The sequence below is a fragment of the Myripristis murdjan genome, chromosome 2 (assembly GCF_902150065.1).
Source record: "Myripristis murdjan chromosome 2, fMyrMur1.1, whole genome shotgun sequence".
In the NCBI taxonomy this organism is placed as follows: domain Eukaryota; kingdom Metazoa; phylum Chordata; class Actinopteri; order Holocentriformes; family Holocentridae; genus Myripristis; species Myripristis murdjan.
The window spans coordinates 19,167,738-19,181,252 of NC_043981.1; the positions used below are offsets into that span (position 1 = coordinate 19,167,738).

At 42.9% G+C, this 13,515-nt stretch overlaps 1 long non-coding RNA gene across 5 annotated transcripts in view; it reads left to right on the forward strand.

Annotated features, from left to right (window-relative positions):
* LOC115373580 (uncharacterized) overlaps positions 1-13,515 on the forward strand; it is a 339,580-nt gene that overhangs the window by 271,150 nt on the left and 54,915 nt on the right. For all 5 annotated transcript variants that reach the window (XR_003929553.1, XR_003929556.1, XR_003929554.1 and 2 more), the window contains one exon: positions 11,755-11,958. This is a non-coding gene — a long non-coding RNA (uncharacterized LOC115373580). The remainder of the gene's footprint in view (positions 1-11,754; positions 11,959-13,515) is intronic.

Consider the following 13,515-nt stretch of genomic DNA (forward strand, 5'->3'; position numbering starts at 1 on the left):
TGCGCGCTTCGTGCCACCAAATTCCTTGTGTGCTAATTAGGCACGCAACCGCGGTGGATACACTCCTGACAGGTGCTGCTGGCCTGCCGGGGTCACACACACACACACACACACACACACACACACACACACACAGATAGAGAGAGAGAGAGAGGCCCTCGCGCTCACAGCATTAAAAATAAATAGAGGGAAGAGAATAACGAGAGAGGCAAGACGTGTTAATTTCTAGCTTCCATCTGTTATTACATAAGCACTGCCAACAACTATGCATCTCAGGAAGAGCGGCGAAAGGGGAAATAAAGAGAGAAGAAGAAGAAGAAAAAGAAGCTGCAGGCATAACTAAAACGCTCCTGGATGAAAGATTAATTCCCAGCGGTGTAAAAATCAGATTAATCGTGCAAATGCGAGTTCGAGAAACAAGATAGTCAATCGGTTTGGCTCCAAAATGTAACAAAAAAAAAATGAAAAAAAAAAATGAAATGAAATAAAATAAAATGCTACCTGCTGTGCATTTTCCTCAAGATTTGAAAAAAAAAAAAAAAAAACTATTTATTTTCATCCTCTGTAATGTTCCCGTTTTGCAAGTTAAAACCTCCAGAGAGCGAATCGCTTCACTAATATTCAAAAGTGAAACTGTGAATCTTCCTGCTCATGCCAGCAATCGAGGGAGAAGAAGCAACAGCCATCCTGGACGGGAGACCAAACCTCCGGGGACAGACGAAGATTTGCAAAACGCAAAGTTTGTCAGAGAGGATAGATTGGATGGCTTTCAGTCTGTTTAAAAAATAAAAGTTACCTGGTTTTTTTCTTGTTGAAGATTTACGGACACAAATGCAGAACATCGTGACAAACAGCATTAAATACATGACTGGTGTAAGTAAGATAAAAAAAAAAAAAAGATGAAATATTACTCTTAATAAAGCTGGATTTGATTCCAGCAATGATTATTCAGAAGACAAACTGTGAAGCTTACCTCTCGTGACCCAAAGGACTCCAGCACGTGGGTTTGGGCGGACGGCCTCCTTCAGAGCTCCCTGAAGAACGTGATCCACCGAGAGTTTTCCAAGTGATGCTGGAATCTCTTTCTCCCCGCCTGCCCTGCGAGTTCATGCACCTGCCAAAGAGGTGAAGTCGTGCCAGATCATCTACTCGACTGCAAGCTTACTTTTTCATGCCAGCAATATGGGCTGTTTTTTTTTTTTTTTTTTTTTAACACAGAGAAAGAATAAGCATCAGACATCCTGGACGAGAGAGGAACCCTCAGGCAGCGCCGCGAAAAAACCCTCAAACCCTTCACTTAAGTAAAAAATATCAATAATAAGATGGAAAAATCCTTGATTAAACAAAAATATTTAGAAGTGATTACTTTTCACGAACAAAAGGATGACAGCAAAATGTTTTTTTGGCGGATGGCCTCCTTCAGGGACTTCTTAGGCCGTCTTCCCTCTTCAGAAACGAGGTGATCTGCCGAGTTTTCCGAGCGTTGCTGGAATCTTTTTCCTCCCGCTTGCCCTGCGAGTCCGTGCACCTGCCAAAGAGGTGAAGTCGTGCCAGACCATCGACTCGACTGCAAGTCAGCGATCGTGTTTTTTTTAAACCGAAGAAGAAGACGCAACAGACATCCTGGATGAGACATTGAGCCTCCAGGGAGAGACAAAGATCTGCAGAATGCAAAGTTTGTCAAAGAGGGTCGGTTGGATAGGCTTCAGTCTGTTGAGAGAAATGACTTACCTGTTTATTTCTTGCTCAAGATTTATAAAACCGAGACAAATGCGTTCTTTGAGATGTTACCGAGGTCACCGAGGTCAAATAAGATGAAAAAAAGAAAAAAATAATATTTGTTTGATTACATTTGAACGGTGGGAATATTTACTTTAACTCTTGACTGACGAGCTGTCTTCCTGTTGGTTTGTTTGCAGTGTCTTTGTTTTTCATGATGGGCGAAAGTCCTAAAATCTTTCACTAATGCAAAAGCATCAACACTATCGTGGAGAAAATGCTTATTTCAAAGTAAAAGTCCTGCATTCAAAATGTTCCTTGAGCAAAAGTCCAGCAGCATTCTCAGTGAAAAGAAGTCACTGTGAAGAATGGTTCCTTTAAGAGCGTTAAATTATTGATGAAATTATTGATCTCTTAATAATACATTTTTTTTAATTATTGGATTTTAGTATGAAAGGATTTTAAGTACTTTGGGGTAATTTTCTGGTCATTTTCTTGGATATATTTATTTATTTATTTATTTATTCATGGTAATTTTTGCTCATGTTTCTCGAATTTTTAGGTATTTTTTTCTTTTCTTTTTTTCTTCCTTTTTAGGTAATTTGTTGGTTTTTGTATTATTTTTCTTTATTTATTTTTTTGGGTAATTTTGTGGCAATTTTACGGTATTTTTCCTGTAATTAGATGACACTGTAGCATGCAGCACATGGGATGTTCTGCATGGAAAAGCTTCTTCTGCAAAGTAAAACTAGGAAAAAGCCCAAGGTTTCCCTCTGAAACGTGGTTGCTCTCTCCAGCTGTTCTCCCACATGAATCCATTTTCTTGTGACGCTGTGATGTTTTGCTTCAGCTGTGCTCGGGACATTTTCCACCGGCCTCTTCCCCTCTGACCTCCTCGGGTGACGCCGGCCTGTAAAAATATTCCAGACGTGCCGATTGTCCTTAAAACAAAACATTTTCCTCCCGGCCGACGGCCTGAGGAACAATGAAACCAAAAATGAAAACAAAGACTCCGAGGATTGACGTGCTCGGGTCTCTCCCGTCGGTTTTGGGTTCTCGCCACTGTCCTCAAAGTTCCTGTCCAAGGTGGCGTTTGTTTCCTCCCTGCCTTGGGGTTTTTGTCCCGTCAGCGATGGCAGACGCACCGGCCGCTAAATGATGGCCGGTGTGTAGGTGTGGCAGACAGGAACTGTTTTTCTGCCGTTGTTTTTCGGAGTGGAAAGACAGCGGAAAAGGGAAGGAACATCTCGAATATCTCACAGGGACAGTCCAGATTCTTTCCCAGGGCGGAGGGGATCGTCTTTTCGTGTTTTCTGGTGTTTCTCGAGAACTGGAGCCGTCCCTCGACATCTGGGGGCCCTGTGCAAAAAATCATCTGCCTTGCCTTGACCTTGCAGCGCTGCGTTGTGAGCTGTTTAATGTGTCTTCAATACAGACAAACTGAAACATTTCATTTCAGAAAACCAGGAGCCCATGGGCAGTGGGGCTTTTGTTTTGAAATGTCATAATGCACCCTCGAAATTCACTGTATTTCTTTTCCTTTTTTAGTTTTTTGAGGATTTTTTTTTTTTTTTTGTGATTTTACTGTAATTTCTTTTTTTCATGTATTTTTTGCAATATAATTTTTAAAATTAATAATAATAATTTTAATCATCATACATAGAGGTGTCTGATAATTTTCACTATTAATTAGGCTAATTACTTAATTAATAATATATTTATTTATTTACTTATTTATTTATTCATTTATTTATTGCTTCTTTTCTGGTGATAATTTGATAATTGTCTGGTAATGTTTCTTATGTTTTTGGCTAAATTTCTGATTGTTTTTGCTAATTTTCTGATAATTTTTATGCAATTTTCTCTACGGATTCCTTTTCAGTAATTTATTTTTTTTCTCTAATTTTCAGGTCATTTTCTAATTTTGTTATACTATTATACTATTTATGTATATATATATATTTTTTTTTTTTTTTTTTGCAAACTCTCATTTTCTTTTTCTTTTTGAAACCAAATTTTTACCCAAATCAGGTCATGCTCTTGTAATTTGCTCATCGCCTTTTTTTCCTTGTTTTTCTGGATGAAATCAAGTGAATCTTGTCAGGTTTTTAATGTGGAGGACTGAGCTTTCAAACCCAGTCTGGCTCTGCACAGCACTCTTCACCCTCAGATTTTTGCGTAGTCCAACATGGCGCGGGCTGGCAGAGAGCGGGGAAGCCGAGCAGTCGATACCCGGCCTTCTGACAGGCATGAAAGCCCGCAGCCGTTCTGCCTCTTAACCGCCGGTGTGGGAGCGCACTTCCTAATTGTTTGTTCAATTATTTCTCTTGGACGCTGCACCTGCACTCCGCCGAGTGAACTCCTGAGACCGAGGTGCAATTAAAGCCCTGGGAAGCGGCGCTGATGCCCGTTTAAAGCGGCGGGCAGGGAGCTCAGATAAATACCTTTTTAATGCTCAAGGTAACAAGCGCAGGGGTGACAGTGAGAAAGCTCGCTGGGAGCAATTTCCTATTTATTTGTCTTCGGGTTTGACCTCGCTCTGACAGGGCTCCCGCGCTTATTACGGTATCTGTCCTGCGCTCTAATCGAGGGCCATTACAGATGTTCAGCAGGCTGGAAGAGGCAGGTAGGAAGCCGTCGGGCCGGCGATGATGCCCGCTGAAACGTTTCGTTAGCTCGGAAAATTTCACGCCGAGGGCAAACTGCAGCGCCTGACCTCCTCATTAGCATTTTCACACTGAACCAGGGGAGAGGGTTTTTTTTTCTGCTAGTACAGCACCTAGAAAGCCTCTCCATGTGAGAAAACATGCTGTGTTTCCTGTTTACTGTGCATGACTGGGGCCATCAGCCACACCTCAGTTATGCAGAATTAATGCCAGACCTGCTGTAAATATGTCAGCACAACGTCTCATAACGCAAGTAACGTGTTTCCCAGAGGACAGGGTAGACCAGAAGAGACAGGAAGGAGTTTGGTGTGGAGGTCAGAGGTCAGATGGGCGGAGACATTTACCTTCAGCTCTTCATGTAATCCAGGACCTTAAGCTTCATATTATTAATGTCCACAACACATCATCTGCCAGCAGTTAATCCATCAATAAAACTGTATTTATATAGCACATCTTGCACATTAAACTGCCCTGCAAAGCTCTTTACATGGAAAAGGAGAAACATGAATATAGAAAAATAGAAAATAGAGATTAAAATGATCATTATATTATAATTTAAAGTAGTAGTAGTGATGGTACTACTACTGCTACTACTGCTACTATAATTATTACCAATAATAATTATAATAATAATAATAAAATTGTTATAAGCTGTGAAATCAAATCAAATAACTGCTTATCAAATGGGATTTCACAGTAAAAGCCTGCGTTTGTCTCCTCCTGTTTTGCCTCTTATGTCGAATCCGGATCAATCTGCTACTTTAACCCACCTGATAAATTATTTCTAAATATTATTTGACCCATGTCTCGTCATACACATGCGTAAGAGCAGCGTGTTTCTTCAGAATTTTGGCTTTATTGTTCAGCCGCGGCAGGAGAACCGTCTTTGTCTCTGTCTCTCTCTCTTCAAAAAACATCACATCGATTTAAAATGTACGACATGCAACATACAAAAATACTTTCGGTCGCAATTAGTGTTGTTAATTGCACTGGGAGCTGGGACTTTGCACCTTCTGCGAAAGGAAAATGAAGATTATTCAGAGCATGTTTCTGCTGCTGTCAGGAAGTACACACACCAAACTGCACAATTAAATCCAGATTACTAAAATGTTCCATCCGGTGTGGGAAACCGCTCTCCTATTTCCAACCAGCACCGACTGTCTTTGACCTTCACTGCACTAAAAACCTTTTTTTTTTCTCTCTCTCTCTCTCTCTCTCTCTTTTTTCTTCTCTCTATCAATCAGCGTGTCGGAGCAGATGCGGCGCTTTTCAAACGTCGGCTGTCTAAACGACTTGAACGTATCTGTCCGTCCCGACGACCATTTACATTCACGGCGCCTTTACTGCTGCCAGGCGGGTCATTCTCTGCATTCATTCCCAGTTCCCAGTCATATTTTTTAATTTTTTTTTTTTTTTTTTTTCCTCCCTCTTCCTTTGCAGTTACATCGTCCCGGCTATCATCCGCAGCAGGCACACCTCACCTCCCTCCCTGCTCTCCATGCTCGCCGCCCTCCATGCATTATTCACAGCCACATTAAAATACTTGGGCCGCGAGTGAGAGTTGCATGTTAAGGCAGCTGAATCAGGGAGGAGGCGTCACAACAGCTGAAAGTGTCTGTCACAGAATTATAACTTCTTCTTTTTTTTTTTTTTTGTGCGCTTTCCCATAGTTCCCCGGCAGTGCAGCTGCCTAAATGAGAGGGATTAAGTTAACTCCCCGCTCAGAGGAAGAGCAGGCCTGGATTAGGGCACTGGGCATGGACACAGAGACCATTCAAGCAGGAGCCACAGCTTTTTAAAAAAGAGAACGAGGTGGAGGGGGGTGCTGTGTGTGTGTGTGTGTGTGTGTGTGTGTGTGTTGGGGGGGTGAAGGGAGTCAGCGGTGCATGTGCAGCCCTCGCGGGGCCCGGTGCTCGAGCTGCTTCGACAAATACATTGACAAGTGTAGCGCCGGCCCGCGACACGGAAAAGCATGTCGGCGCGGAGAGAGGCAACACTGGCGGACACGCAGGCAATCACAAGCACTTTTTACTTCACCTCCTCCTCCTCCTCTTCCTCCGCCCGCTCCGCTGGTACAACCTGAAAAATCGTCTCTTTGACAAATAGACAAAAAAAATCCCTCTTTTCTTTCCCTCCCGCATCAAATCCCAACACTATCCCCACTTTTTTTTTTTTTTTTCTCCTCTGCTGTGCCTGAAAAGCTGCCGTCTCGTTAGGAAAAACAAACTTCCTCCAGTTTTTCTTTTAGCTTTATCATCCGTGATCCTGCCCCCCCTCCGGTCCCCCTGTTGGGATCAGGACGTGCTGAAGGATAAAACCACCTTTTTGTTTGCGGGACGGAGTCGAGCCGCCTCGTTTAAATTCACATAAATTGTTAGTTTGCGTGATGTAGCAGCATCCCAGCAGGCGCTTTGACACCGAGGGCGGGTCCACGCTGAACTCTGACCTGCCGGTTTGCACGTCCGCACGCCGCACCGCTCTCGAGATGCTGTTTTCCAAAAGCTCGCCGTCCGCCTTGCAACGCCCCAAAACGAGCATCAGTCCCCGAGGTGCTGAACCACGCCCTCGGCCACACAACGATATTATGTCGCGTTTTCCAAAAGCTCAGTTTTCACCGTCCAGGCTCAAGGGCAGAGGTCAGGCGTTGAAATCAGCCTCGGGAGTCCTTAGACCCGAATTTGGAGCTCTATCTCCAAAAAATGACATTCCCATACAACTAAACTGCATTCTCAGTTACATTTTGAGGGGAACGTAGTTTTGTCGTGGATTACGTTTGTTTATAATGTATCATGAGGACATTTGTGTTCCCTTAGTTTCAAGGCCACAATAGCAGGAAAGCAGGGTAGCTGATAATAACAATAATAATAATAATAATAATAATAAGCTTTATTTATACAACACCTTTAAAACAAAGTGCTTTGACAGACACAGCAGAAGCAGAAAACTCAGGAAGTAAAGTAACGGAAAACTGCACAGAAAGGCCAAATGAGCAAAACAAGATGACGTTAAAGTCGAGCTAAAATTAAAACAGGAAAACAAAAGATGTAAAACACAGCAGAGAGAAACCAGAAGGATGTCAGAAGATAAAGGCGGTAAAAGAGAAAAAAAGGCAGCAGAAACAAACAAATAAAAACACAAATATAACTTCATTTCTGCGTGAGACACGAGTTCAAGTCCAACGTGATGCGATAGTGGTGTTTGATTTTTAGAAATGCTCTGTTACGTTACCGTACCAAACCAAACCTTTCCCTTACCTTAACCAGGTGGTTTTGGAGGCTAAAGTAACAAAACCAGCTAAACTGCTGCCCAACATGATATTAAAGATATGTTGATCAGAAAGTATACATCATTAACAATCATAATCCATGACAATATACATTTCCCCCTTAACGTTATTTAGAAATGCAGTTTAGATGTGTGTGATGGTAAATTTTACAAGACAGGGTTGGAGTTTGACACCCAGGGATGGTCCTCGTCTCTGGGCATCAAAAACCCTGAGTTTTTCAAATGGCCCGGCTTAAATGTGGACATGGTTTAAACAGAAGCACCAAAAATAAAACTTTAAACATCATCTGTAGCTGCATCCTTAAGCATTTTGTCAGGTTGGAGTCTAAATATCTTCTCTGATATTGTTAAAAAAAAAAAAAAAAAAAAAAAAAGGCTCCCTCAGTGAGGCTTTACTGTGCCTTTACTGTGTACTGTTTAAATGATTTTGCTGGGGGAATAAAAGTTTGTGCTTGTTTGGGTTGATAAAGTGAAACACAGCATCAGAAGTCCTGAGAAAACAGGATCTTTAAAAAAGAGAAAAAGGCACAATTTTCTACTTTTTCTGAAAATATAATTGGTGTTTTGTTTACGTGAACAGTTGCTGGCCTCAGAATGATTACTGACCCGTGTTTTTATTTACCACAACATCACAAGAATCATTTTGTTCTTCTGTTATCAAGAAGCTGTGGCTTTTTACCCTCCGCAGTGTTTATTATTTGGTGCGTATAACCTCAGCGAAGGAGTTTGAGTCTATTCTGTTATTCCTCTTTACTGTAACTCCAAGCGGATAACAAACAGGAGCCAAAGAAATGCCTGAGATGTTAATATAGTGTTGTTATGTGAGGCCTGAGAAGCCCTTTGTAACAAGAAGGGAAAAAACCGGGAAGAAACGGAGAGGAGAACAGGTGGTGAAACAGTGTGAGAAACGCCAGGGAAAAAAACAAGAGACACCTGCTTGTGAAACCCAACCTGCGTCCTCCATCACATTCCTGCAGCGTTCCTCTCCGACAGCGGCCAGATCCCGGCCCCGCACTAAATCTTCTACAGCGAATTAGAGCGGCCTGAGAGTGCGACTGAAGGCTTTCCAGAACGACACACACACACACACACACACACACACACACTGTATCTGTATCAGGGCTCGAGCGATGTGGATTTATGAAGACGGACACTGAGGGTTTCAGACAGGCTTTTAAATGTGACTATTTTCATGCTGCAGAAATAAGGATTGATGTATTTGTCTGAGTGGAAAAGCCTCCGGAAAAAAGGCTTCAGACACTGATGAGGAACCAAAACCTCCACGGAGTCCAGACTGATCAGGCGGCTTGGGTCCAGACTGATCAGGCGGCTTGGGTCCAGACTGATCAGATGACTTCGGTCCAGACTGATCAGATGTTTCGGTCCAGAATGATCAGGCAGCTTCGGTCCAGACTGATAAGGCAGTTTCGGTCCAGACTGATCAGATGACTTCGGTCCAGACTGATCAGGCGGCTTCGGCCCAGACTGATCAGGCGGCTTGGGTCCAGACTGATCAGATGACTTCGGTCCAGACTGATCAGATGTTTTGGTCCAGACTGATCAGATGTTTCGGTCCAGACTGATCAGGCGGTTTCGGTCCAGACTGATCAGATGTTTTGGTCCAGACTGATCAGATGTTTCGGTCCAGACTGATCAGGCGGTTTCGGTCCAGACTGATCAGATGTTTTGGTCCAGACTGATCAGATGTTTCGGTCCAGACTGATCAGGCGGTTTCGGTCCAGACTGATCAGATGACTTCGGTCCAGACTGATCAGATGTTTTGGTCCAGACTGATCAGATGTTTTGGTCCAGACTGATCAGACGGTTTCGGTCCAGACTGATCAGATGTTTTGGTCCAGACTGATCAGATGTTTCGGTCCAGACTGATCAGGCGGTTTCGGTCCAGACTGATCAGATGTTTCGGTCCAGACTGATCAGATGTTTCGGTCCAGACTGATCAGGCGGCTTTGGTCCAGACTGATCAGATGTTTTGGTCCAGACTGATCAGGCAGCTTCGGTCCAGACTGATCAGATGTTTCGGTCCAGACTGATCAGGCGGTTTCGGTCCAGACCGATCAGATGTTTTGGTCCAGACTGATCAGGCGGCTTCAGTCCAGACTGATCAGGCGGCTTCGGTCCAGACTGATCAGATGACTTCGGTCCAGAATGATCAGGCGGTTTCGGTCCAGACTGATCAGATGACTTCGGTCCAGACTGATCAGACGGTTTTCGGTCCAGACTGATCAGATGTTTCGGTCCAGACTGATCAGGCGGTTTCGGTCCAGACTGATCAGGCGGCTTCGGTCCAGACTGATCAGATGGTTTTCGGTCCAGACTGATCAGGCGGCTTCGGTCCAGACTGATCAGGCGGCTTCGGTCCAGACTGATCAGGCGGCTTCGGTCCAGACTGATCAGATGACTTCGGTCCAGACTGATCAGATGACTTCGGTCCAGACTGATCAGACGGCTTCAGTCCAGACTGATCAGATGTTTCGGCCCAGACTGATCAGGCGGCTTCGGTCCAGACTGATCAGGTGGTTTCGGCAGGTGGCGGCTCTTTGAGTGTCCAGTCAGTGTGGACCAGGCTCTTTGCTGCCGACCCAGAGCTGGTTAGCTGTCTTGGACCCAGTAGCGACGTTTCCTATGAACTTTAATGACTGAAATGTCATCTAGAGGCTTTGCAGGTGAAATTCAACCTGGTTGCTAAAAGATGCATGTTGGGTGATTTGAGTAATTAGTATAATGAGCTAATAAATCACCGAAAACCGGAAATGGCTGTAAGTTAGCTTCTTGTTAACTCAGAAAGGTGATCTGAGAGTCTAAATCCATGTTTTTGATGTCCAGAAGTCCATCCATCGCCACGGTGCAGTCATGTGACCTTATTTATGTAAAACTGAGGTCAGAATCAGGAAATCTCTCTATTTCCTCTATTAGTCATCTTAGAAAGGTGATCTTAGGGGCTAAGTCGATGGTTTGATGTCCAGAAATTCATCTCTTTCCAATATTAAATCAGGCAACCTTTCCTCATTAACATAATTAGCATCAGTTGTGGAGCCTATTAATTAGGCACAAACCAGGAAATGGCTATATTTGTGCTTTTAGAGTCTCAGTCTGTGTTTGGATGTCAAGAAATGAATCTCCTGCTGTAACTGAGTCATGCAACATCATACAACATACAGCCTCCTCAGCAGAATCTGGATCCACATCCATTTAAAAGCCACATGCTATTTCAAGTTCAAGATTTATTCGTCACATGCATGAATGTACGGGTACAGCAGCAGTGAAATGTAATTGCAAAAACTCCGGCACTGTGCAAGTAAAAATAGATAGAAAAATAGATAAAATAAAATAAAGATAAAATAGAAAGTATATATAACATTCCTATATACAATCTACAACCTATGTACAATATACAACAATATACAATAAGTACAAATATTACATATTACTTTATTTTTATTTTATTTTGTTTTATTTATTTATTTATTTATTTATTTCTGGACATCACAAACATGGATTTAGACTCTTAGATCACCTCTCTAAATTAATGAGAAGCTAACTTAAAGCCATTTCCAATTTCTCATCCACTCCGCCTGTAGATGACATTTTAACCACAATAAGTTCATAGGAGACAACACTGCTGATCACCAGCTCATGCTAACTCTTTAGCATACGTTATGCTGAATAACAGCATGCTCACTGCTAACATTTTAGCATAAACCATGTTGTATAATATTAGGCTCCATCACTTTAGCGTCCATTCTGTTGAGTGATTATAAGTGAGCAGCAGTACCTTAAAAGCTAAATGTTAAGTAACCTTTAATCAGACTCAGTGGAGCTTTTTGGTGGAAGTCTGTTAAAATTTACCCAAAATAATGCAGAAACAACCTGAGAGGTCATGTTCTCATCACTTACAGTCTCAGTCTGTCACGGAGGCGATGTTTCCCTTTAATGTTTTTGTCACCGCCCTTGATAAATGTAAATTAATCAAGTAAATTAAAATGTCGCAGCTGAACACTCTCCCTCTCTCTCTGTTCCTCTGTCCCTTCCTTCTTCTTCTTCTGCTGTCTCTGTTTGGCTGCAGGCAGAGGAACCAGGCCTCCGTCCCGTCAGCCCCGTCACGTCGAGCCGCCCGCCGCTCAGCAGCAAACCGCTGGTGACGGCCGCCTTTTTGTCCCGCCGCCCGCCGCCGGCTGTAATCGCAGAGACAGGTGACACGAGTGTGGAAACCGGAGGATGACGGGAGGACGGCGGCGATCACGTGGCCGCCGCCGCACGTTTCCTGCAAGTAAGAGCCGCACGGGCCTCGCTCACTCTCAGCGCAGAATGAGATATTAGATCAGATATGAACACTAGAAAAACTCTCAGAGGCACCAGGATCAGTACTCAACATGTCATCATGCACAGAAGTTACTATAGTTATATATTATTATATCCTGCTTTGGTTAATTATGTTTTTAGAGCTGGGAAAATTCAACAAAATTCTACAAAGATCATCACTGTGAAGGTTTTATCATTTATATATAATTTACTGTTTGCCATATAAATATAGACTGATGAACTGTCTTTAACTCTGAACCTTATTCAACCAGTTTTAAATTAGATTTTTTGTCACTTTAAAGATTGCATCACTGCTGTGTTAAAATTCAATGCAAAACCATTTTTCTAGTTTTAAAATAAGAAGCCCTCTTTAAAAATGCCAAAAAAAAAAATTATTATCATGTTATTTCAATTTTTTGCTCTTGTTGGCATAAAATGCTGCAAGATTTTTTTTGTTTTCGCATGCTTTTAAATTTGCTCAGAAAAAAAAAACAATATGAAAAACAAATTAAAGGTGCCAAACTCATTTGTCATTTTGGATTAGAGTAACTGTAGTTACTAGCAAGAGAAAAGTAATCTGATTACTCCAACACTACACACAGCAGTGTGCACTAATCCATTGATTTTCTCTGCCAGTGCAGTGCAGTGCAGTGTGAGATTCAATACAGTGCTGTGTTTTAAAACAGGAATATAAGCCATGACTTTTGGTGCTACAATGTTTTTATTTAAAATCATTTTACTTTTTTATATATTTGCACCATCAAAAAATGAACAATATGAAAGGAAATGAAATGTGAGCACAGACTAGGAGGGATTAATAATGGATTAGAGGGGTTGGAGTCACCAGAGAAAAGTAATCTGAGTACTGCATCGGTCCACTGTACATACTAATGTGCACAAACACACTGAGTTTTAATGAAAGGAACAGTAAACACGCAGCGTTCAGCCTTTTGAAGTCTGACTCGCATCCTTTTGCGTTCGATATTTGCGTTGACCTCTGACCTCTGCAGTGAATTCGCCGACAGTGATCAATGGAGTATCACATGATGCGCATGCACATTTAACGGGGCGCGCGCTCACTGCAGTCTAATTAAGCCTCGGGTTATTCTTTGAACCTTGACAGCAGGGCGGTTTGAGCCACTTCTTTCTGTTTTTCGGTTGTTTTCTAAAATTCTGAACACGCCACGGACCGACTTTGCAGATTTATTTTCTTTTAAAGAACTTCTTCGTCAGCCGTGGCCCAATTAGCAAACAGATTTCAACACGAAAAAGTGGAACAACAACCCGGCGACAACAAGAGGAGAGGAGAGCCGTGCTGTAGGTAGATCATTAGTCGAGCAGCGTCTCCCAGCCCGGCTCTCTGCACCAAACACAGGCGGTGGCGTGTTTTGTGCTGTCAAATCCCCTCGTCGTTTTATTAGCCGGGGCGTCTTCGCCGGAGCCGACGGAGCGGCCCGATCCCCCCGGTTCATCCGGCGCCCCGGCCTCCTTTTCTGCGGCGCGCGTCTTCGTTTGGTTTCAGACA